The sequence below is a fragment of the Macaca mulatta genome, chromosome 7 (genome assembly GCF_049350105.2).
Source record: "Macaca mulatta isolate MMU2019108-1 chromosome 7, T2T-MMU8v2.0, whole genome shotgun sequence".
Lineage (NCBI taxonomy): Eukaryota > Metazoa > Chordata > Mammalia > Primates > Cercopithecidae > Macaca > Macaca mulatta.
In genome coordinates, this window is record NC_133412.1 from 47,137,871 (window position 1) to 47,164,017 (window position 26,147).

At 47.5% G+C, this 26,147-nt stretch overlaps 1 long non-coding RNA gene across 2 annotated transcripts in view; it reads right to left on the reverse strand.

Annotated features, from left to right (window-relative positions):
• The window catches only part of LOC114679441 (uncharacterized), a 50,429-nt gene that overhangs the window by 17,537 nt on the left and 6,745 nt on the right, over nucleotides 1–26,147 (reverse strand). Inside the window, exon 2 of one of the 2 annotated variants that reach the window (XR_003731294.2) lies at nucleotides 24,759–24,896. The exons of the other annotated variant lie outside the window; for it this stretch is intronic. This is a non-coding gene — a long non-coding RNA (uncharacterized LOC114679441). The remainder of the gene's footprint in view (nucleotides 1–24,758; nucleotides 24,897–26,147) is intronic. 2 annotated transcript variants of the gene reach the window in all.

Here is a 26,147-nt window from a genome sequence, read left to right on the forward strand (position 1 = left end):
GTTTATATAACACTTCATATGTACCTGCACAATGCCTTAAGCACTTTACATCCACAAACTCAATGAATGCTCACAATTACCCTATGAGATAGGCACTGTTATTATCCCCACTTTACAGATGAGGAAACTGGGGCACACAGTAAACACTGAAAGTCCATCCAGACTCTCAGCCCCTAAAGCTGCTGAGTGGGCATTCCCTTGGGGTACTTCCAGTCGAAGCCCTTTATTTTATAGAGAGAAACCGCCCAGTGAGAGAAGGGCCATTCTGAATCATACACGTCCATGGCAGGGCTGGGCCAGGTCCCGGGTTCTGGCCGCTGGGCCATGCTGCCTACCTTGGAAAGGGGTGCTTCTGGGCTCTTGTGACCACAAGGCTCATTACCAATGCTGCAAATTGAATGAAATAGCTGCTCAGTTACATATTAATAACAGATTTGTTTGTCATTAAGGCAGCATTGTTTAATAAAATCAGTTTAGCTGAGCATAATTACCTTCATATAAAATTCCCCCTTAAAAATTACTTTGATAAATCTAAGCCAATTAGGTGGTGTAAAGACTGGGGTGTGTGGGGTTTGGCTCTGAGCTTTGATTGGGTCCCTAAAATGACATTCCCAGGTTGGGAGTTCAGTTGCCAAAGACCTTGGGTCATCCCTCTGTGGACCACTTGAAGGCCCAGTGGAGAACATGTAACTCAGCCTCTCCAAGGCAAAACTACAGACAGCCTTGGATGGTCCCTTTTGCTAAACTCAAAATACTACTGAGGCCCTGCGTTCTCTTGCCACCCTGCCAGCTTTTCACATTCCCTCCTTAACTCTGGGACTTCCAAGTCATTTCTCTGCTTGTAGGTTTTCAATGACTCCTGATTGCCCATAAGCTATGATCCCAAATCTTGATCGTATTATTCAACGCCCTGCAAATCTGGCCTCATGGTAATTTAGCGAAAATGATTACCAAATTGGGGATCAGGAGACTGAGGTCTTAGATCCAACTCTGGCCCCAGCTCATGCTGGGTGTTCTCAGACAAGAAGGCTTACCTTTTTAGGCTCCCTATTACTTATCTGTAAAATGGGAAGCACAGTATTTTCCTTCCTAGGTGGTAGTGAGGCTCTCAGGAGATCATGGCTTTGGTGCTTTATAAACTGCAGACCCCCATCCAGGCCCCACTTCTGCTCTCTCCGCCTCCTCAGCAGCTGTCTGCATTCTCAGCCTGGCCACTCAGCCTACTGTGACTCGGGATTGACTCTGCGTCCATCTTGTTGCTGGGACCACACGTAGCCCTTTCTGGAACATCTGTCCTGCTCCTTTCTGATTAGTTGGCTTCTTGTTGTTTGAGACAGGTCTCTGTTGCCAAGGCTGGAGTGCAGTGGCATGATCATAGCTCACTGTAGCCTCGACCTCCCACCTGAGCCTCCCAAGAAGTTAGGGATACAGGTGCATATCACCATGCCCAGCTAATTAAAAAATGTAGAGACTGGATCTCTCTATGTTGTCCAGGCTGGTCTCAAACTCCTGGCCTCAAGCCATCCTCCTGCCTTGGCCTCCCAAAGAGCTGGGATTACAGGTGTGAGCCACTGTGCTTGGCCTTGGCTTGGTTTTTAAGGTCCAGTCAATACCCTCCTCTCCTGTCACTCTCCCCTGACTGCTCTTCAGGCTCCGAGTCTTCTCCCTGTCAGTTCCCTGAGCTTGCCCCTGAAAATGTGTCCCCAGACAGGGGTGGGGAGGAGTGTGTGGAATCACACCCTACACGGTTAACTTCCAGGACTCTCTTTCTGCTTTTACAATTGAATTCTAGTTTTATGTCATTGTTTCTACAAACAACTCTCTGTGAAAATCTGCTCTAGAATCAAAAGATGCTTATGCCTGCCCTCAGAGATTAGCAGGCCCAATCTCCTCATTTACAGATGGAGAAATGGAGTCACAAAGCCACTGAGTGGTAGTGCCAGGTCTGGATCTCCCATCTCCTCATTTCCAGGCTGGAGCTTACCCCCGACCTGTGTTTTCCATTGATTTCTGCTTTGCTGCAACCCCCGTTGGCCCTTCCTGAGCCTGTTGGTCATTTCCTGAACAACACTGTTTTTACCAGATGCCTGAATTTCAGCCCCGAGGAGGTGGTTAAGGGGAGTTATTCAAGCAGAAAAGCTCAGGTTAGATCCATAAATCTTTGCTGCACAACTTATAGGCCCAGATCCCCAGATGGCCCTGAAGGAAGGCAGTGGAAGGAAAGACTGCTGAGTAGGGTGTAGTGCTGTATAACTCCAGGGGACACCATTCACAGACTGCAACACCTCCTGGCATTGCACAGTGTACAGCCTGCACAGCTGTACACTGTGCCCTGGGGCTGAGGATCAGGAAAGATCTAGGCAGGCATGTAGGAAAAGAATCCAGCTTAAACTGCAGGGAGGTGCCTGAGACACAGAAGGAAGTGGGGCAGACACTCAGGTGGCAGAGGACAGCCTCTTATCATAGAAACCCCTGGATCCATCTGGCTTGTCATGAAGAATAGCTGGGTCTTCAGGCCTCAGTTTTCTCATTTGTAAAATGGTGAAATCAATCTGTACTTCATAAAGGCATGTAATGAGAAAATAAATGTCAACGTGTTTCAAAAGTAGAAAGTGAAATCTGAAAGCTGGGGGCGATGTTAAAGCAATGACTGGATGTCGGAGCACAGGGTGTCTGGGAATGGGGAACCTCAAGGAGCCCCTCCCCTCTGTTCCAGCCCTAAGCCCTGGCTGTTGGCCTGAGAGGAGAAGACCCCATTTCTGAGTGGAATTCCAGCATCCACCCAGGAAGCCAGAGCTTTGGTGACAGTGGTGTGTTGAGTGTTTTGGGGGTGGCAAGAACGCTGGCCTTGCTTCCTCTGCAGAGAGAAGGGAGGACATGCCCCATTTCCCTCAGTTTACCCTGATGCGTTCACATTCCCAAGACTCATACTACTGGGGTGGCCCCTCCTGAAAGGCTTCACCAGTCCCCCAGCCAGCGGGCTTGGGCAGGGGAGGGGGCTCGGACACAGCAGCACACACAGACTGGAAAGTTCTGAAAATGCGTCTCCTGAGCACTGGCCCCCTCCTCGGTCCCCCAGCTCCCTCTAAAGCCCCTTTTGAAGGGGACCTCGGAGCTCTAATGAGTTGAGAGCTTTTATGGGAGCCCAGGCAAACCAATTAGGTTTGCTTAAAAATATTGTATTCATTAGCATGAAAATAAAGCTGAACTTTTTAGAGATAATTGCATCTTTTAAAATGTGGTAGTCTTTGTCTGGGCTTGTCTCATAAATATGCATGCTGCATAATCCTTTTGGAACCATGGTCGCAATCATGAGTAACACACAAATGCATCCAGGGTGTTAATATTCTGACAAGAGTGGGGCCTCTCGGGCAGGGGGTGCCACCGGCGGCGGCCTCCAGAGGCGTCCCTGTAATCCCCAGCTGCAGCCTGCACAGCTCACGGGAACAGAGCCCAGTCCGGGCTCCCTGATACCATAGACCAGGGCTCCAGTTCTAAATCGCTCCCTTTTATGCCGCTGCCTCCAAGGGTGGGTTGGAAGATTCTGAGGCTTTGCTCAAAATGCTGGGAATGGTGGCACAGAGGTTGAGCTCCATTTACAGCTGGGGGAAATGGAAGCCCCGGGGGGTTAAGTGGGTTGCCAAGGTCACCCTGCATGGATAGGACCAAGATGAAGCCCAGTTTGCCATGGCAGACTGATGCTTGTTATCTGGTCAGGCGAGGGCCCCTGCCAGGGAAAGGACTGCGTTTACATTTAGCAGGGAAGGGATGCTTTCCAGCTTGGTTAGCCTGGGTGGCTGGGGAAAGGGCTGGCATCTCTAGCCCCACCCACTTCCTTTCTGTCAGCTAACCTCTAAGCCTCCCCAAAAAACATGCCATCTAAGTTTAAGGAGGGAGCTTGCTACATCGGTGCAGCTTCAAGACAAGTCCTCAGCTCCACCTTCCCAACCAAGAATGCCCCTCAGCCCTTCTGGGTAGAGATTCCTCAGCTATCACTGGTCCCTGTCCTACTGGGCTTCTTGAATTTCCTCCTACCCCACTTCCTCCCAAATGCAAAAGCTTTATAAGATTGATATCCCCTTCTTGATGGAACACGAGGACTGGCCCCAGGGAAAACTGAGCTTAGTGAAGTTTCTTTTCAGCAAACATTTTCTAAGTGCCTGCTCTGTTCAGGGCCCAAACTAAGCTTTATGGGGCTACAGAGACAGTTAGACGAGGCATCTGCCTGCCCAGGCTCACCATCTATGGGAGACAGACACATTAGCCACTACTGCTGATAGAAGGCAGGCTGCTGCCTAGGCCTGAGCCCCGGGCTCCTTCCAAGGACATACCGTGGGGGTGTGGGGAGAGCACACATCAGTTGGGTGGGGGAAGGCTGACTGGGGCCAGGCCAGCTGGCTTTTGAAGAGTGAGTGGGATTTGGGCAGACTTTGGGGAACACCTTGAACAGAGGAAAGTGTAGGGTTTGGGGTGTGTTTGGCAACATCTGAGCCTAGTTTTTCTTTGCTACTTTCTCATCTCCCTCCCGAGACTCATCTGTCCTGTGGCCAGGTTCTTAGCTGTCCCCTGGCTTCTACTGCCTAATAGCTTCTCAGGCCTTGGCCAGACCTGCCAGGACTCCAGAGTTACCTCTCCTTCCAAATAGGAAACCATCCAGATGTCACCTGGGCCTGATGGGTTGAGAAAGTGTGTTATATTTCTTTATAGTCTATCAACTTCTGTCAAAAAACTTATTACACTGAACTACATGAAACTGCCCATATTCAGCCATTTTGGAATAAAATGGTGATTGTAGCCTCTATGGAATGCTTTTTGTGTTAGATGCAGTATATGTATGATCGCATTTCATCAACAGGGAAAACCTATGAGGAAGATACTGTGGCTACCTCTCCCCTATTGTACGGACTGGAAAACTGAGGCATAAAGAACTTAACTTTCCCTGGTCTTGTGGAGTGAGGCGTCCCGCCTAGGCTGCCTGGGCCATATGGAAGTACAATGAGACAAAAGGCACAGTAGGTTGGAACCTCAAAATGCAGAAGAAAGACAAAACTCCAGAGAGTTAGCTGGGAGTAGAAAACTGCATCCAGTGACCGACTGAGGGACGTTTTGGTTGAAGGCAAAATATGATTCTGAGCATCCTAACAGAAGAGGCAATTGGTGGTGGCGGGCAGGGGGTGGGCACGGATCAGGGAACAGGCTCATTGTGTTCTCCCTGACTGTAGGGAAGAGCCTGCCTGTGCAGTGGGACTGCTCCCAGGAGAGGTCCTTAAGGTGCAGTTTCCCTAAGGGGCATGATGAATAGCGTAAGGTACACATCATTGGCCCCAGTTTTTAGAGAAAGAGCAGAGGTTATATTGGTGAAGGGCAAACCATAGTGTTAAGGTCAGAGATTGGGGGAAACATTTCTGCTTAGAGGAAGGACACCAAAGGCTTGATCCCCAGAACACAACTTCCTGGTGATCTGACTTAACGTAGGGATATAATCCGGAGAACCGAGGAAAGGCTTGAAGTGGAAAGTGCTTCTATTGTCAGATCCGAGTTTCAATCCCTGCTCTGTAACATTTGGTGGGTGGCCCTAGGCCAGTTAATTATGTCATTTTATACCAAGGTTAAGTGACACTAGAGCCCTTTTCTTTCCATGCTTAAATATTCCAGAAGAATTTGTATTGTAATAATAGGACTTTTTTAAAAACTGAAATTGATTTCTAATTTGTGAAGTCAGGTCTGGGTTCATGGAATGAGGTTGGGCACTCCACTGAGCCCTCTCATTGCCAATAAGGCTGGTATATCCTGGTCTTACTTGGCTCTTAGGATTCATTAAAACTCTGTTAGAAACGAGAGTTATAACTCTATTAGAAACCTCACACAACCAATGTATCACGAACATCTTTCCTTTTTCCTTTCTTTTTTTTTTTGAGACGGAGTCTCGCTCTGTCACCCAGGCTGGAGTGCAGTAGCGTGATCTTGGCTCACTGCAGCCTCCGCCTCCCAGGTTCCAGTGATTCTCCTGCTTCAGTCTCCAGAGTAGCTGGGATTATAGACGCCTACCAGCAAGCCTGGCTAATTTTTTTTTTTTTTTTTTTTTTTAGTAGAGATGGGGTTTTTCACTATGTTGGTCAGGCTTGTCTTGAACTCCTGACCTCAAGTAATCTGCCTGCCTCGGCCTCCCAAAGTGCTGAGCTTGCAGGCATGAGCCACCACACCTGGCCATCATGAACATCTTTCTATGACCGTAATTACAACACTGCCTCTCATTTTCTAATGACAACACAGCATTTCATGACATGGACATATCTGATTTCTTAAAGCAATATACGTACTTTTCTGCATTTAAAAGAATTTTGTACCAATAGTTCTGTAATGATCAACACGGTGCATATATAATAATATAATTGAAAATATTGCAGCAAATAACATTTTATATGATAGCATTATGTATATATATTTTATAGTATTTGTAGAATTTAGAAGAATTGGTGCATTAAATCTATGTGCATTTAGCACATTGATTACTCTAAAAACAACAAAAAAGGAAAAACTGGTTTACATTTCTAACAACAGTTTTGAGGAAATGTATTTCCCCAAATCCTCTACCCAAGGCTATCTACCAGGTACCCATTTTTCTGCATGTTGAATCTTCTTATTCATTTCCAGGTACTCTTTGTATATTACGGATATTAACTTTTCGTCAGTTACATATGATGGTACAACTATTTTCTCTGTTCTGTCACTTTATCTTCATTTATAGATTATTTTGCCATGCAAAAATTTTACACTTTTATGCAATTAAATCTGTAATTCTTTTCTCTTATGGCTTCTGGGTTTAATGCCTTGAATAGAAGGCATATTCCTCTCCAAGATTATATATAAAGAAATCTTTCCTCATACTTTCTTCAGCTTAAAAAAAATCATTGAAAATACTTCTTTTGTGGGGAGGGGGAGGGGGATGAGATGGTGAAAGCAGTGTGTGGTTAGTGTCCTCTTCACCAGATATTTCTGGTTTTCTTCACTTTGTAGCCTGGGGCAGGATGCACATCTTGTGCTCCTTGCGGTTGGCTGGGGCCGTGAGACTAGTTCTAGCCAGAGGTGTGAGCAGAAGTGATGGGGCTCTTCAAGAACGGGTACTTGATTGTGGATTCAGGACTTTCTGGTCTGTGTCTAGACCTTCTCTGGCAGCGTCTGAGATGGTGGCTTCTCCGTCAGCCTGGCTCCTGTGTGATTTCAATGTCCAATCTCAATGAACAAGTATCCTGAGCCAGAAATCAGCTTTCACTGTGGTGAGTCACTGAGACTGGGGGGATATTTTACCACAGCATAGCGTAGTCTATCCTGGCTGATACCAGAAGGGACCTAACTTTTGCTTTTTCCCATATAGATGGCTGGTGATTGACTTTCCTTTTTTTAAGCAGCCCATCTTTCCCTGCTGATATAAAATGCCATGTTTATCATGTCCCCAGTTCTCATAAATACACAGGAATATATATCTGAACTCTTTAGTCTATCCCATCAACCATTCACCTATTCTACTTTCATACTAATTGATGAAGCTTTATGACATATTTTCATATTTAGCAGAGCGAGTTTCAAGCTTATCTTGTTTATCCTTATGAATTTACTCTTCAGACAAACTTAAGAACTAGTTTTTCAAGTTTCATAAAACCTCATTAGGATATGGGTGGGAATTACATTGAATTTGTATATTAATTGGAGACTTTCTGTCTTTACATAGCAAATCTTCTTCTTATTTATTTTCATGTGGTAATTAATCTTTTTATACTGTTCAGAAAAATTTTTCTGAGCTCCTACTGTACACCAAGGCATTTTTCTAGCACCAAGGGTAAAAGACACAATCCATGCCACCTGGTGCTCACATTTAGGGGGAGATGGACAGACCATTGACGGTGGTCCTAAGGGAGGAGGCACACAGCGCCGTGGGAGCCCAAAGACAGGATGCAGCAAAGCTCAGTCTCACAGTCTGAAGACAAGTTGGCCAGGATGACAGGCAGGCAAAGGCCCCTGTGGGCCACACCAAGCAGCTGGAAGTGCGTGACTAGGAATTCCAGGTGGGAACATGGCAGGAGATGAGGAGGAAGGGAGGGGCCAGTTCATGGACTTGATCCCCTGAACAACAGGGAGCTGCTGAAGGGTTTTAACTGAGCCTGACCCCATAGCCTTAGTGTAGCATATATTTGGGGTATGATCTGCCAATTTAACTGGGAAAAAGAACCCTGTAATTCCTATGTTTAATCGATTAACCAATTTGGAGCATAAACCAAATCAAAGGATATCAAATCAAGTGGCTAAGAAAAAAAGGACTAAAGTCTAAAGTCTAGAAACTATTACATTTATTGAGTGCCTACTGTGTGCCAAGAATTTTCATAGGATAGTGTTCATGTTGTCAGTGTATTGTCAGATATTTTTACATAATATAAAACCTCACAATAACCCCATTGTCTAGGTATGATTTCTACTTATCGATGAGAGAAATGAGGTTCAGAGGTTTTTAGGTGATTTGCCCCAAGTCCAAAAGCTACTTAGAGGCAGAGCTGGGATTGTGCTGCAGATTTTGTGTTTCCAAATCTGGGAGTCTTTCTGCCTCTCTACAGCTGTGTGTCCTTATAAAAAGGATATAGTTCCCAGCCTGGGGAAGAGAGGGAAGGCTCGCTCTTGGCCAAGTTTCATTTAATTTTCCATCAGTAGGTGTCAACTGTGAACTAGTCAGAAATGCTAAAATAACAGCTTAAAAACATAGGAACAGAAATGGAAATGTAATTTTAGCGTGCCTTACCAGCCCCTCCTGAAGATAAGTGCTGCTTATGGAGTATCTGTTACAGAAATGTAACACTTAAGGACTAAACTCACAGGAGTTGCTGGCGATGTGCAATTTAGCAACTTGGGCTGTTAAAGAAGAAGGGAGGAAAAAAAAAAAAAAAGAACCAACTCCACAAGCAGAAAATTGAAAACAAAAGGAAATGGAGAAAAAAAGCAACATAGCGTTTCTGCCACTGGTTGTAGTTCCTCCTAATGGCCTGGGAAATAGCTTGTTGGATAAAAAAGGCTTGCCTGGGAGAAACATTAACTCAGAGATGGCGCACTTGATGGAAGGGAGGCTGGATTTAGCCAATCAGGCATCAAGGCCTTTGACTGGTAAATTAGCAAGTACCTTTCAGCCCCTGTGATTAGCCAGGTGTGGAGCCAGGCCCAGTGGGACTCCAGGATGAGGGGCGGTGGCTGGCATTCTTCCCTCAAGGGATTTGCTGCTTGAATTGGGGTGCAACGTCTCCTGGAACCAATGAACTGATAATGCAAATGCAGGACAAGAAACGGATGTGTACAACAGGGACCTCACACTGCTGCTGACGGAGGGAGGGGTACAGCTCTGGTGTGGGAGGGTGCGGGAAGGTGACTTGGAGAGGGAGCATGGAGCCACAGCTTAGGAGTGAGGATCGCCATTCCAGTCTCAGCTCTCACCCTCATTTACAGTGTGAATTGGGACAAACCATTTCACCTTTCTGAGTCTCAGGTTCTTCACACGGAACAGCAGAAGCTTTATCAGAAGGTTTCTAAGGCCTGTCCAGGCGCTGACACCTATGATTTTATGAATTAGAATTCGCATTAAGGTTCTTCAGTTGCCAGTGACAGAAATCCAGTTGCATCCAGCTTAATTTTAAAAGTGGCATTTGTTGGTTTAGGTAATTGTGAAGCCCAGAGGTAACTCTAGGTTCAGGCATGGCTGGATCCAGGGGCTCACAAAGGATTCCTTGGGCTGTCTCCCCTGGTTCTGCCTTCTTCTCTCTGTGCTTGCCTATCATTCCACTGTAAAGGGATAGTCTTATTTGATAGTTCCAGTGGACTAGCCCCTAGGAGCTCAGCCCCATCCAAACCACAAGGAATAGGTTTCTTCCAGAAAAGAAGGCCTCAGGCACCAGCTGAAAGGGGACAGGATTGATGTGGGCAGGCAGGAATGACAGATGCTTTCCATATGGCCCTTGAATGTATTTCAGGTCAGATAGAACAAGCAGGGGAGGGGAGGAGCATTCCAAGATCTACAGGGTCAAAGTTGTGCCTTAGGCCTGGTCAAAACATTCATGGGGCCCAGGGTAAGAGTACACATGGAGGCCACAGACCATATGTCTCAATATTAAAAAGCCGTAACTCACACTAACAATCTGTTAAGTAGCATAGGTTTATCTGCTTATCTGGACACATGTGCCTTCATAATGACCTGGAAGGTGGGTTCCAATTTAGAATTTTCAGAATCCTTGGAATTTTGCACCGGAATGAGATGGAGCAGAGAGAGGCTGTAGCGCATCCCTTCTCTTCCCACCCCTGACTGCATCCACACTGTGTGGACCCCTCAGCCCACACATCCAAGCACTGAACACAGTTCCAGTAAACAGCTGGCCAGGGTGTGCATGTGAACCCTCTGTTCACCCTCAGCAGGGCCAGCTGGGAGAAGATTGGTGGGGGCTCTGGAAGGGGGCTGGGTCCAGTTGAGCAGTGAATCCAGATACTGGAGCATGGTCTTCAGGTGAGAGGGTCAGTAGACTTTGGGCTTAGCCCTACAGATGCTTGTTGCAAGGTGAGGGGCACGGCTGGAGGAACGGTCAGAATGGGGCTGTTTATAGACTGGGTCCAGAGCAGGAGCCCGCTTGCCTGAGTGAGGATGGCCCAGGTGGTGTCACAAAGAAGAGGACTGGTAAATAAAACTGAAGAATACTTTTGGGCTTAAAGGAAGGAGAACTTGGACTTTAGGCTATGAGATTGGACTTGTTCTATGGGCAATGAGAAGCCTTGAGGGGCGGGTCTCAGCAGGTGACCATACCCATGTCCAGAGTGACCCCATGGTCCTGCATTTGGGGCTGCTGCCCTCCCTCATACCCTCTGGTACTTACAGGAGCTCCTTGGATTTAGGGCTCCTTGAGATTTAGCTTTGATGTGAGGACAAGTCTTTCAGGGGAACCTTTCCCTGGATTCCAACTCCTGCCTCAGACTCTTCCTCTCAGAGCCCCTTGGGTTCCCTTCATCACAGAGCACACCATATAGTCCTGCAGTGGCTGGCTCGGGGCTGCCTCCTGTGAGCCGATCTCATTCCTCTAGTATAGGGACTTCTACAATCAGGTCCCCCAAAAGTGTTGTTGGAAGGAAGGGGATTAATGCACGTGATTAACCCAAGGGAGGTGAGGTTAGGAGAAAGCTTTTGTAGACAGTATTTTGCTTACTTAAGCCCTCAGTGATGTCTCCCCTTCGGAAATCTATCTAGAACCCTCCCCCTTCCAGCAGCTCTGTGGTGACTGGCCTGGGCCAGCAGCTGCTGTTACTGCTGACCTGGACAACTGCTGGCCTGTCCTTAGTGCTTCCCTCCCTGCAGTCTATTTCCAACCAGCAGCCTGTTAAACGTGAGAGTGCATCATCTGCGATGGCCTCCATCTCACTCAGAGTAAACTCCAAAGTCCTCGTCAAGGTCTACAAGGAGCTAATGAACAGCCAGGTCTCCTGGGGACCTTGAAAAATGCAGATTCCCATTTAGAAGCTCTGGGGTGGGTCTGAGAGTCTACATTTCTAACAAGCCTCCAGGTGCTGCAGGGTTGCTGGGGCGGGGGCACACTGTGAGTGAGGAGACCCTGCAGGATGCTCGCTGTCCCCCTCTTCTGACCTCATCTACCACCCTCACCCTCGTGATAGGGTGACCAGCTGTCCCTGTTTGCCTGGGGAGTGTCTTAGTTTTAAAACTGAAAGTCCCATATCCCGGGAATCCCCTCAGTCCCAAGCACACTGTTGCTGTCCCCCGCTCTGTGCCTCCGCTCAGCCTCACTTCCTTCAGGTCCTTTCCTGCCTCTCAGGGGGACTTCCTAGTCACGACTGCCCCTTGCCCACCCTGACGTTCTCTACTCCTCTGCCCTGCTTAATTTTTCTCCTTAGCAGTTATCACCCACTAGCATACTATCTATTTTATGTATTTATCTTATTTATTGTCTGTTTCTCTCCACCAGACAGTTAGTGCCACAAGAAGTGGAATGTTTTCTCCGCTTTGTCACTGAGGGACTCCAGTGCCAGGCATGTGGTGAAGGCTCAGGAAAGATGGTTACATGATGAACCGGATGCCTGCTCTCCAAGCCAGGGCTTCTCAGACTTCAGTGTGCACCTGGAGACTGTTAAACTGCAGATTCTGATTCAGGGATCTGGAGTAGGGCCTGAGAATCTGCATTTATTCCACAGATGGAGGCTCTACTTGGTGGTCTGTTTTCTTCTCTTCATTTATCTCCTCCCCTCGCTGGGAAGGAGGCAAGTTTGGACTTGGAGATGGAGCAGGGGCTCCTTAGAAGTGTGAGGAGCAGGTGGGCCGTCCAGTCCCTGTGAGGAGGGGTATTCAGCACTAGTGTGGCTGGGTGGACAACCAGCTGGCCCGTCAGACTGACGGACTCAAAGATGAAAATGGCCAGGACCAAACTTTCCCTGTTCTGTGCTGTCTTTCAGAAAGAACTGCCCCCTCCCACTTCTCTTCACCGTCCCTACAGCTGGTTCCAACAAGCAAAAGATTTCTCTCCAGAGCCGGGCTCTGTTTGGCCTTGCACCTGCTGCCGGCAGCTGTTGCCGGGGCTCCCGTTAATGGCACAAATGGAGCCTCTAATGGATGGGACCTAAGCCCTGGCTGGCAGCGGGGCTGGAAGGATGTGGGCTGTGTAGACGGATGGGAACTCTGCCAATGACTGGGATCCAGGCCGTGCTGTCAGTCAGATGGACGGCCAGACAGTGGCTAGCCAGACCCCTAGAGAGCCACACAACCAACTCGGAAGACTTCACCCTTACAGGCAGCTTTAGGGGACTCAGGGAAGTGTGGACAGGCTCTCAGCCCTCTGGGAGTTCACGTTTTAGTGGAGGTGAGAACACTTTGAGGTAGAAAAGACTCAAAGACTGAGCCAAGGACCCTGGGTAAAAACCTGGGCCCAAGTTGTGTGTGTGGAACCCACCAGAAGAACTGCAGGAATTCTGATAAACTGGAATATGTCATTTCTCCTAAAGATTTTGATTAACTCTAATAGAGTGTTTTAAATTTAAAACTGAGATGCTGTCGACAAATAATGTATGTACTCATTAGAAAATTGTGACATGTAAAAGCTTTTTAATTTATGGAAGCAGAATAAAATCATGAGTGGCACTGACTGGCCATTATCTACTATTGCTAAAACTGCTTAAGGATTGTAAGGGCTTACATTTGCTTGTGTTGCTAATTTTTGGATTTCTAGTTTTTATTTATTTATTTAGAGACAAAGTCTCGCTCTGTCATCCAGGCTGGAGTGCAATGGCATGATCTCGGCTCACTGCAGCCACCGCCTCCTGGGTTCAAGCAATTCTCCTACCTCAGCCTCCCAAGTAGCTGGGATTACAGGCACGCACCACCACGCCTGGCTGATTTTTGTATTTTTAGTAGAGACAGGGTTTCACCATGTTGGCCAGGCTGGTCTCGAATTCCTGACCTCAGGTGATCCACCTGCCTTGACCTGTGCAGGTGCTGGGATTACAGGTGTGAGCCACCATGCCTGGCCTCTAATTTTTTAAAGTATCAATGTGCTCAAACACTTGCCTACAAGTTAATGACGCTGATGTTGATGCAAGATGACGCTGATGTTGGTAATAGTGCCTTTTTCCTCTTTTCTTTTTAAATCCTAAATGTGATAGTAAATAGTGACTTTTATTGGGAGTATCTTATATGCCCAATTTGTAATCTCAATGCATCCTCATGACACCCTGTGAGATAGTGGTAGTCGTTGACCATGGAGCTGCCCAGGTGCCATTGGCCCTTCATCTGGTCACTGTGTCCTGATTCCCATAGAGGGGACCCCATCCTGCCCCACTGCCATTCCTTGCGCATCTGAGAGGTGACTCTACCTCAGTGCAGAGGTGTGACGTGAACTCAGGCCTGGCCCATCAGAGCATTTCCTTGGCCACCGTGGTTGATTCAGGGATGGCCACATGACCCAAAGAGAGCCAGCGATGCTTGGGAAGAAGGTCTTACCTTCCCCTGAAGGATGTGAAGCTGAGAGGATGTAGGACCAGGAGTTTCTGCCTGAGGAGAACCTTATGCCCTCCTGAGGAGAACCTGTCTGCGAGCCGTGGGTAGGGGACGCTTACCCAGGGCAGACAGTAGAGCTGGGCCTGGAGATGGAAAGCAGGGCCTGGCGACATGTGTGCTAGTTTTTGCTTGAACAAGTGTGAGCTATTTGTTTGTTTGTTCCTCACACCTTAGTGTCTTAGTGATGTGAAGGCAAGTACCTTTTGTACTTCCACCTGCAGACAAGAAGGCCCTATCTAGAAAGACGGGATGATAAGAGCTTGAACTGGCATCTACAGGGTGTCTTATCAGATCTGGGCAGAGCGAGAAGGCAGAAGGATGGATGATAATGCAGTTTCTGATGGGATGGCTGGGTGGATGGTGGAGCCCTTCCTTGAGAGAGCCTACGGAAGAAGAGCTGATTTAGAAGGAAGGTAATGAATTCAGTTTGTGCAATACCCAGGTGCGAATGGAGTTTGGAATTCTCGAGAGTGGGTTGGAGATGGGGGTTTGGTTGCAAAACAGAACCAGCCAACCAACCAACCAAACAAACAAAAAAACAACATAATTATCAACAACAACAAAGCAACCATCCCGAAGAGAGCTGTGCAGTAGGTGGCATCACCCTAGCTGATCCAGGTGTAGGGAAGTGATCTCTTTCCTTACACAAGGGTTCTTTTGGGTCTTGGGTGCAGCGTGTCGGGTTATTTCTCAGGTCTTGACACCCATAATTACTGGTTCCTTTAAGGCCCTATATGTTTATTTACTTATTCCTTTATTCCTCATTGCCTTCTCCTGTTCCTACTCCACCCCCATAGATCACTGTTCTAAAATGTATTTTGTTTTTAAGTGTTCCTACAAAATGTATTTTGTTGTTTTACCTGTGTGTATCTTTAATTGATATCAATGGACTGGTGCTATAGAGCTCATCCTGTATTTTATCTTTTTCGCACAGCACCGTGTTTTTTTTATTTTTATTTATTTATTTATTTATTTGAGATGGGATCTCACTCTGTTGCCAGGCTGTAGTGCAGTGGCGTGATCTTGGCACACTGCAACCTCCGCCTCTGGGGTTCAAGTCATTTTCCTGCCTCAGCCTCCCGAGTAGCTGGGGCTACAGGTGTGAGCCACCACACCCAGCTAATATTTTTGTATTTTTAGTAGAGACAGGGTTTCACCATGTTGGCCAGCATGGTCTCGATCTCTTGACCTCGTGATCTGCCTGCCTCGGCCTCCCAAAGTGCTGGGATTACAGGCATGAGCCACCGTGCCCAGCTGAGAGCCAGAAGCAAACAGCAAAACTGCTCCCAAATTCCTGACCCATGGAAATGGAGATAATAGATGTTTGTTGTTTTAATCTACTAAATTTTGAGACAGTTTGTTATGCAGTAGGAGAAAACTAATATTACTGGGGAGGGAAGTTGCTGGGCCATAGGGTGTGTCTGTACAAGTTTTGATCATGTATGTGGTTTGGAGAATCAATATGGAAAACTGTAGTAAAGTTGCTTATTTATTTGGCCACTTCTGCATCTGGGTGGTGGGAAGGAGGTGCTAGGTTCACCTCAGCATAAAGCCCTAGAAGGTGTCAGACTCCATTAAATGCTATTGGGAAAAGATTGGCTGGGCCAGTAGACAGCATTTCCAGAGAATTCCCAAAGGATTGTCCCAGACCCCAAATCCTAGGGAGCTGTCCGTTGTGAGTCAAAGCACTGGGGCCAGCAAGAGCCTGGGGCCCCCCGGTGTGAGCTGATTCCTGTCCTCTGGACCTGGCAGCATGATATGCTGACGTAAATGCAGTGACATTTGGCTGGGCAATTGAAGAGCTTCAATCTGCACATAGAAGTGACGGAAATTCATTTTCTCTTATTTTTCCAATCTTTGTCTGTAAAATAGATTCCTGCAGTGTCATTTCTCTGTTCATTCCAATCTTTGTTAAGGAAATGAAGTGCTAGAGTTGAATGTCTGTTCAGAGTGCTTTAGCAATCTCCAGGTACCTGGCTACTTTAATGTCCCAGGCCATTGGAAATTGAGCTGGTCTGGCCAGAGATTTTTCCATTTCAAGTTGTGCTTCCTCTACAGGTTTTATTCACAAGGCACAACAGAGTTCCCACTGAAGGCAGAAGAGACAAGAATAGCCAACTCCCATATAATGGCAATAATGTCCTCCCATTACAACACCCCCTAATGCTCCTCAGATTGTACAGTGCTTTGTGATAACAAAGCTAGTATGTGGCAGGGCCAAGAATCTTAGGGAAGTGACTTGCCCAAGGTCAGCCCACTAGCAAGTGCAGAGCTGATAACTAGCAAGTGCAGTAGGAGATAACTAATATTAGTTATCTATATTAGGAGCCCCTGGGCTCCTGACCCCCAGTGCTCTCTGCACTCTAACCCTGTAGCCAAAAGAGTGTGGACTTTGGGTTTACTGAATCTAGATTCTAACCTGGCTGTGCTTTTTGCCAGCAGTGTGACCTTGAGCGAGGCATTTACCTTGGTAAAACTTCAGTTTCCACATCTGAAAAGTGAAACGAGAAGAGAGAGGATTTCAAGAAATTCAGGAGAGTGGGAGAAGTGGATTCAAGGAGTAGGTGGCTTGAGTGGGAGCTATAAAGGCAGGGAGGGGTTGGATCTGCAGGCCTTGTAAGACACACAGAAAATTTCGAACTTTATCCTAGGGCAGTGTGGAGCTATAGAATACTGGGGAGCCAGGGGGTCATATTTGAACTGAGAAACTCGATATTCACTGCTGTGTGGGAGTTGGTGAGGGACGGCTCAGCCCTGTGCCAGGTCACATGGCTGGGTGAGTGTAGAGCAGCCTAGCTTTCAGCCCCTCGTTTCCCTCTTGAACTGGTGTCCTTGTCCAGTCCAGAAAGTAACCCACGCAACTATATGTGACACACCTGCTTCTGTTAGAAGCATTTGCTTAGACATCAAACCAAGGCAGATCTTCCCCTAAGAGGGGTTCTGTGCCAGCTGTGAAGGCGCTGATCTTCCTCTACCTTGTCACACGTGTTATCCTCACCTCACCCCTAGGAGATGGAGGGATTATCTCCACTCTGTTCATGAACAGACACAGAAGGTCAAGTCGCAGATCCAAAGCCACAGTAAGGGACCAGGTGGGGACTCTGACTGGTTCCTCTGAACCTCAAGTTTCTGTTCTTTCTCCCGTCCTCCTGTGCCCTCCCTGCATCCTTCCATCCATGTGCCTCACATGTTCCTCAGCACTTCCTCATTGAACATAGAATCATCCTGTGACCCCTCAAATAAATACTTTACATTAATGTTCATAGCAGCATCATTCACAATAGCCAAAGGTGGAAACAGCCCGAGTGTCCATCGGTGGATGAGTGGATAAACAAAATATTGTCTATCTATACAAGGGAATATTATGCAATCACAAAAAGGCATGAATAAGATAAATAGTGTTTGATAGCACAACATGGTGACTACAGTTAACTATAATTAATTGTACATTTAAAAATAAAGGATTCCTTTCAAATGCTGAGAAAAGAAAATATCAAAGAAGAAAAAATAAAAAAAAAAAACCAAAATATAATTGGATTGTTTGTAACACAAAGAAAGGAGAAAGGCTTGAGGTAATGGATACCCCATTTACCCTGATGTGATTATTATCCGTTGTATGCCTGTGTCAAAATATCTCATGTACCCAGTAAATATATATACCTACTCCGTACCCACAAAAATAAAAAATAAAATAAATGAAATCCTGACATGCTGCAACATGGATGAACCTTGAAAGCATTATGCTAAGTGACATAAGCTGGGCATAAAAGGAGAAATATTGAATGATTCCACTTATATGAAGTGCCCAGAATGAAAAACTCACAGAGACAAAAAGTGGAATCAGGCTACTAGGGGCTGGTGGGCTAGGAGGGAATGGGGGATGATTACTTCATAGGTACAGAGTTTCAGCATGGGATGACAGAAACATTCTGGAAATAGATAGTGGTGATGCTTGCACAGCATTGTGAATGTACTTACTGCCAACGAATTGTACACTTAAAATGGTTAAAGTGGCAAATTTTATGTTACATATATTTTGCCACAATAAAATAAATTTAATGAAAAGATGGGCTTCAGACCACACTATGTATGACTTTCTTTAGAAAAGAGTCTTCTAACTGGGGCCATGGGCTTCTCCAGAGCAAGACCATCTTGTCTTGTCTTTATCTGTGGGAGTCCTGGTGGCTTTCAGGCGAACTTCCTCCCCTAGATTTGCCTTTTATATTAGGGTGGGGAATGATTCACTGAGTGTCAGCTCTGTGCCCCTATTACCCTGGAAACTGGATTTCTTCCTGTGGTTCAGCAGACCTGGGGCAACCAGCTTCATGGTCTGAGTGTAAATAATGCCTTTTCTAGCAATGGTCGAAAGAGCAGGGTTTAAGCCCCTACATGCTCAGATTTCCTAGGAGCCTTGTCTCTCTCTCAGACTCCCTTCTCCCAAATGTCTAGGCATTTCCCAGCTTCACATATACTCAGATTTCCTAGGAGCCTCGTCTCTGTCTCAGACCCCCTTCTCCCAAATGTCCAGGCATTTCCTAGCTTCACACAGGGTCAGTTTAGTCTGTTCCCAGAGCTGAAACAAAGTGGCAGCTGCCTGAGGCCAGAGGATGCTTCACTGGTCTGGAAGCTGCAGCACCAATGGGACCTGCCACGTCAGGGACAGCTGGAGTCTAGGGTGGGTGCTCACAAAGATGCCCCGTCGCCTGTGGCTGCTGGCCCTGGAGGGTGACATCTCTGATCAGGTCTGGAATGGGTGGAACAGGGACCCTGGTGGCTGCCCTCTGCACCAGTACACATTCTAGTGCAGGATTTGGAGATCCTCGGAGGGTGAACACAAGTAATGCCGAGATCCCACTTTTTTTTTTTTTTTTTTAGACGGAGTCTTGCTCTATCGCCCAGGCTGGAGTGCAGTGGCGCGATCTCAGCTCACTGCAAACTCCACCTTCTGGGTTCATGCCATTCTCCTGCCTCAGCCTCCCTAGTAGCTGGGACTACAGGTGCCCACAACCACGCCTGGCTAATTTTATTTTTGTATTATTAGTAGAGACAGGGTTTCACTGTGTTAGCCAGGATGGTCTTGATCTCCTGACCTCGTGATCCGCCTGCCTCTGCCTTCCAAAGTGCTGGGATTACAGGCGTGAGCCACCACGCCCAGCTCGAGATCCCACTCTTAATGCCCCACCTGGCCAAGAAGTTCTAAGTGCCAATTGGTGGGTAAACTGTTCAAGGCAAATTTGTTTGAAAGAGAGGGCGGAAAGGATTTTTTGGCTCTCACCAATAGCTAATTCACGGGCTGGTTTCACATTGTGGAACCAGGAGTCAGGTGAAGTCATCAGATTCTATCTTTCTCCTCTTGGCTTTTGTGGTCTCCCGTTGGCTTTATCCTTCATACAAGTCTTTTCTGTGGAGGAGGCAAGCTGGTAACTGGTGGTTTCAGACTCATATTCTCTCAATTTAGCAATAACAATTGAGGTTATTTTTCCCTGTTACCTCTGGCAGAAAAGTCCCAGGGCAGCCTCTTACTGCCTCACCAGGATCACCCATGCCTCCCTGAATTAATCATTGTAGTTTCCTTCAGAGAGTACTCTGGTTGGACCTGGCACTGGACCTTTACCAATGGAAGGTAGGGTTGCATGATTGACAGGTCCCTCAGGACCACCAGAATTGGGGGAGCCATGTCAAAGGAAAAGTGGCTGCATTACCAGAGGAGGGAGTCTTTGGTGGGCCCCAGAACCTTTGGAAACCTGAATCCATAGTCAAGGGCTGAGCTCCCAGTGGGGCTCTTTTGTGTAGATGCATTCTGAGGGCTCCTTTCCCAGAGTGTGGGGCTCTCCCAGAGGAGCCAGCTTGGGCCAGGTTCTGGGGTCCACAGCCACACAGACCCAGACCTCTCATTTCTCTTGAGACCACTTTGTTTTTGTTCCAGCACGCAAGAAGCCCTTTCTTCTCTGGCTGGACTCATCGAGTCTGGACTCATCTCTTGTCTTACACACGGACGGTTGTTTTAAGGAAAAGCCCCTGGTTGGACTTGCAGACTGGGCACAGCCCTGGACGTACCACAGGTGCTCAGCAAAGACTTGCCTCATCTGTTTACCCTCCGGGTCATGCCCCTTCCTAACTCTACACCCTGTTGCGTTGCAGGCATGGCCTCTGGAAAAGTCAAACATGGCAAAAGGGAGCGTGGCCCAGAGCTGGCACGCCACAGGCAAGTGTGTGCATGAGTGAGTGAGTGAATGATTACTTGGGTGGATGGCCGACAGTGCTAAACTTCAGAAGGAGATGAAAAAATAAGACATTATGCCCAACAGGGTTTGGCAAAAGACGTTTCTGGCCAGCTCAAGCCTGGGATCTATCACATCCCAAATCAATTTTCAGACTTAGAACAAAAATGCATATCTATCCCCCTCCCGTTCCCTCTGCCTCCCCTCCCAAAAGAACGCGTCTGCGGGGACAGATGGCCCTGTGTCAGCGTCCCTGTGTGATATTGATGTGAACAGCGAGGGAAGGCGACGTGTCTCATGGCTGTAAAAATAGACGTGCATTAGGAATGCATGAAGTCAGACTCCTCCTCCGGCCACGCCAGGCGTGCTATTCTAAATCCAGTGCTCATGGGCTTGGTATCCAACCACCCGGCAAGGCAAAGCAGTGGTCTGGAACTTGACATTTAAAGGGTTTGAAAGAAACAGAAAGAGGCACCAAGATTTCTTTTTTTAAGTCAGTCTGGCTATTTCTGAATGGGGCATGCCAATGAAACTGGAGACCAAATCCACTGCATTTTTGAACCATAGCGTCTGAGAGATGGAGGGGGCTGTAGGAGCTGTTCGGTCTGGTCTCCCTCCCAATGCAGGGATTCCTTCCACAGAGCCTCTGATGGTTGTCTAGTTTCTGCTTGGATACCTCAAGTGATGGGGTACTCTCTACCTCGAGGGGCACAGTTTCATTGCTGGGTGTTGTTGGATGCCGCTGGCTGCTACTGCAAAGTGCTTTTAGGAAGAGATTGAGTTGATATCTAATTTCTCTGAAATGTTCCTCCACTGACCCTGGGGTTTAGGACCATTTTATACTCTTGAAATTTATATCCACTGCTATTTGCTGGGCTTCTTCTATGTGCTCAGCCCTGCATAAGGAGCTGTGGGGGATAAAAGAGAAAACATCATTTCCAAAAGCCAGCTAACACCGATCTGGGGAGATAATGAACATGTGCAGAGTAATGAGATAGGGCATGGCGACAGGATCTTATTAAATTTGACATCATGTGATACTGCCTGTTTCCTTCCCAGTGAAAATCAGTGGCAATTTTTGCCACTCCCATATTGGTTAATGAGAACTACATTTTAGCAATGGCTCTGGCTGTGGGCTTGGAATGACCTTGGCTTATTTTAACTTGCTCCAGACCCAGCCAGCCCCTCACTGCGTCCTGTGGAGTGATCACTCACAAGAATCTCTCACTGTCCCTCTCCTCCTGAGAACACTCTCGTCACCATCCCCAGCTTGGGGTCCTGGGCTCCCTTGTAGCTTGCCACTACATTGCTCCCTTTGGGCTCTGTGTTCTACTCAACACTCCTCTTGAGCTAGCTCTAGCCATGCACTTGCACCCACAGATGCCTTCGGCTTCCTCCTGTGCCTCTCTTTCTTTCCACATGTCCAAGTTCCATTGCCTCTTTGAAGCCAGTGGCAATTTGCCTTCTCTGTGCTCTCTGCATCTAGGTGTAAACTATTTGCTTATTTCCCAATGGCTGCAGTTTTCTCTATAGCAAAACTACTGGCCACCTCTTGAACCCTCTCTCTCTTGGCTTTTAAAGCTCACAGCCCCATATGACAATAAATAAATAAATAATAATAATGGGCTTGGTGTCGCAAGACTTGGGTTCAAATCACAACTCTGCCACTTACTAGCTGTGCTCTCAGGCACATCACGGACTCTCACTGGTTCTCAGTATTCACACTTGCATTGTGGGATGAATTCCACTCTCCTCTTTGGGTTGCTGATTAATCAAGACAATGAATGTAGCAAGTCTTTACCAAATACACACTGCCTTACAGGTAGTGGTTATTATCATTGTCCTGCCTTCTTTTAAAAGAGAAGGAAGCTGGGCTTAGGCCCTTTTTATGTCCTTGGAATGTATATCAGCAAGTATTTTGGGGGCACTCGCTGTTTGTATAGCCTTGTTTGATGCCCTTAGGGGGTTAAATGCAAAGGCATGGTTTCCAGCCAGGGAGCTCACACTCTGGAGAGAGAATGAACTCATGTGGAGAAATGAGCCTGTGGGATTGGACAGGGTATTATTAAACTTGACATTGTGTGATCCTGCCTGAAAGTAGTGTAGGGTTCTGAGAGGGGGTTGCAGACAGCAAGGGTGACTGGGGTGGGCTTCCTGGAAGGGATATCCTGGAGCCAGAGCATGAAGGGTGGGCGGGTAACCTCTGGGAAGGCGGCGAGGAAGTAGGAGGGCGGTCGGCAGGGAAATTTCTCCGAAGAATGCAGCCCACCCTGCCTGCAGTTGGATGAGAGAGAGGGACTCCTCTTCAGTCAGGTGCTGTGCTGGGTGCTTATTTGCATCTCACAACTCTGAAATCAAAGCTAGAGAGCTGCTTATAGACAGTTCCTCATTTACAGATGAGAAAACTGCAGCTAAGGGAGCTTTAGTGATTTGTCCAAGATCCCACACCTAAGAGGGGATGGAGTGGAGGTTTTCCATCAGGTGAGCAGCAACTCAGAAAGTCTGTTAGACCCTTATAAGCAGAAAGGCCAACTCTCAGCCCCTGTCCCCAGTCAGCCTTGAAACCATCTTTGCAAGCATTACGACAGTGAGAAAAATCTGACATGGGAAAATTATGACAGTGAAAGAAATCTGACTTAACCAACACCATCTTGCTTTTAACCTCCAAGCTGCCCTTGTTCATTCCTGGGCATAGGCTGGGTGAAATATAGAAGGAATTTAGTTTGTAGTTTAACTTTGAAACAAAGACGGTAACAGCCTCTTCCTGAAATAAACCTCCTCCTTGCGTGGGAACCAGATCGCCTTTGTAAAACTAACAAATGAGCCGCAAGGTTAGAAATTACAGCTCAGAAGTCATGCAGCCAGAGGCCACAAGATTCCTAACCTTCCCACTTGCTCCTGTGGATAACGTCACTACTGTAAAACCCAAGATCGGTGTTCTAGATATTTTTCAACCCTGCATTCTAATGAACCAGCTGGCACCACCCAGATGGGTAAACTGGCTCAACTGGTTCTGTGATCCCACTCAGGAACTGAAGGCAGGGGGAAGAACTTGCTTCAACCCCCTATGATTTTCTCCCAACCCAACCAATCGTTGTTCCATACTTCTTGGCTCTCTGCCTCCCAAATTATCCTTAAAAAACCCTTGTTTCTGAATTTTTCAGGGAGACTGATCTAAGTAATAAAACTCCAGTCTCCTGTTTAGCTGGCCCTGTGTTTATTAAATTCTTTCTCTGTTGCAATAACGCTGTCTCAGTAAATTGGCTGTATCTTGTGCCATGGGCAAGAAAAAGCCATTGGGCCATTGCAGCCTTGTGACTGTATCTGCTCAGACCCGACTGACCCCAGCAGAGCTGGGAACCTGACCCAGCAGCATCAATCTACAGAGTGACCAGTAACTTAGTGTGTGGCTTGGTGTGAGAAGATGGGCCAAGCAGATTCAGGCTCTTGGGAATTTGAACTAAGAAAACCAGAGATAATAAGGCAGGTGGAGTCAGAGACAGATTCTGAAATGATATCTGTGGGTAGAGGCAAGGCTACAGTTGGCCTTTTGCAGGCTGAAGCTGGGAGACCACAGAAATCATAAAGAAGTAGGAAGTGGCTCTCAGGCCTTGAGAAGAGAAGGCAAGTAGGGAAGCACTGGTGGAGATAGATCAGGGACAATATGTAGAGAGGCTGTGAAGGAGAATGACCACGCAGCCATGCGAACAGACTGGGTTCTTGGGGTCCCTCTGACCACATCCAGTTATGATCTCCATCCACAAATGAGCTCCCTCCCATTTCCTGCCACTTTTTCTGAAGGGGAAACGTTTATGGTTCCAGGTGCCTAACCATAAACCCTCTTGCCCCTCTGTTCTGTCTCAGGAAGAGGACTGGATATACACTTGCTATTCTTTTGGGAGGCATGGTAGTCAAACAATAAGACTGAGGAGTGATTGCAGAGTCAGATGTCTTCTCCAGCCACAGCACACACGTCCCACCCTAGCTGAGGCAGAACTGTGGGCTGGCCTGGCTGTGAGCCTTGTGGGACTGTGAGAAGCTTCCAGCTTAGGACCCAGAGTCTCAGAGGCCCCGGGAGAGAGGAGGAGACTGGAGAGGCTAGCAGGCACAGTGACTTGATCCAAGAAGGTCCCTGTGAGGGATGCAGGGGTAGAAATGAATCAAAGGGCCCATGTGGTGGAGAGGAGGTGTAGAGCATTGAGGGCCCATGGGCACAGAGCATCCCAGCTCTGCCTGTCACTCACCTTTGCCAAGGCAGGACCCCACATTTGGTTTTGGTTTCTCATGAAGTGGGAGTGGATCCCAAGGGCTGAGGCTAGCATCCCCTGGGCCAACCAAGAGTATGCATGGGTAAGTGGGGATCAGAAAGGAGGAATGAGTCAGGATGTCATTCTCCTAACCCCTAGCAAGTCAATTTAGCCCCCACAGGCTCATCCATCTCCTGTCACACATTTAACACTTACATTAAACACACCTTCCTTCTCTTTCTGCAGAAGTATATTGGTGGCAGGAGTGTGGGTTTGAGGCCAGGCCTGTGCTGACTGCCAGCCTGGCCACTTTCTTGCAGGAGGGCCGAGGGAAAATGTTGTGAGTGTCCTTATCTGTAAAACAAGATCATCACACGTCACTTAGGAGTGCGAGAGGACTAAAGGACATAATGCACGCCTGGCACACGGTAGAAGCTCAGCCAATGGAAGCTGAGCCAGGAGCAAAGCCATCTCCCCTCCCTCCTTCCTTCTGTAGCTTTAGTCCTGGGTTTGGAAGGGTCTGTTTGAGGGGATGAAGTAGACGCCGCTGTTGGCTTTTACACCGTCCTTGATGAGAAGCCAGTGATGAGGAACTGACTTTACCTGGGAGAGCCCTAGACAGGGCCCCTCTATCCTCATTATTCTACACCCCCAGTCATCTGACCACCTGGGCCTTCCCACCAAGATGAAAAAGACTGAGGGATTTTTCACCCAACCTTTTTCTGGAAGCGTTTGTTTGCAATACAGATTTTACAGGCAGACTTTACAGTTCTGGGACCATTGACTCAAAAGAGTCCCAGAGGCTGGATATGAATCGATTCTGCCTTTACCCTGCCTTTTCTTCTTCCTTCTCTTCCTCATTTTAAGAGAAAGGCTCTTTATTGGTGGCAATTCATATAGGTCAGTGAACCAGATTCCTAACCTCCCTGTGTGAACTCTGCCTCCCTTGCTTGAGCTGAGAGCTTTCACGCCAGAAGCAGTGGCTGGAAGTTGTACTCCTAGGAGCTATAAGCCGCAGGTAGGCTGAGTGGCAGGTTCATCCTACAGGTCAGAAAGCAGCCTGCAGAGTTCAAAGGGGGGGGCAAGGTGCTTGCTGGTGCTAACTGGATTTGATATCCTGAGAAAAGTCATATTTTGGATCCAGCATTCTCTGATTTGTCCTCCTCTAGCTTCCCCAAGGGTCATACAAATATTGGGGGACTCACAAGCATTGTCCCCCACTGGTGAACTCCAGGAACAAGTGGGCAGCGGGGGCTGCAGAGTGTTTCTAGAGAAGGAGCTTAGGGGTGGCCCCTGCCTGGGTGGCACAGTGAGCGCACTGTGCTCCTAGGTAGATTGGATATGGACTTGGAGAGGTCTTGGAGAAAGGCTGATGAAGGTGATGGACAGCCTAAATCTCCGAAGCCATCTCCTGATGCAACCTCTGACCCAGCAACCTCTGGGTCTTGCTGTTATCAGCTCCATCAGTTTTACTGGGTGAGTAATTCATTTACCTGCTGTTATTGCCAGGGTGTCATCCTTTTCCTAGTTCCTGGTGGAGTTGGAGATATGCTATCGGGAGTCCTTTTAGAAAGTGCCTTGTCTCCTATCCCATCTTTATAGCCC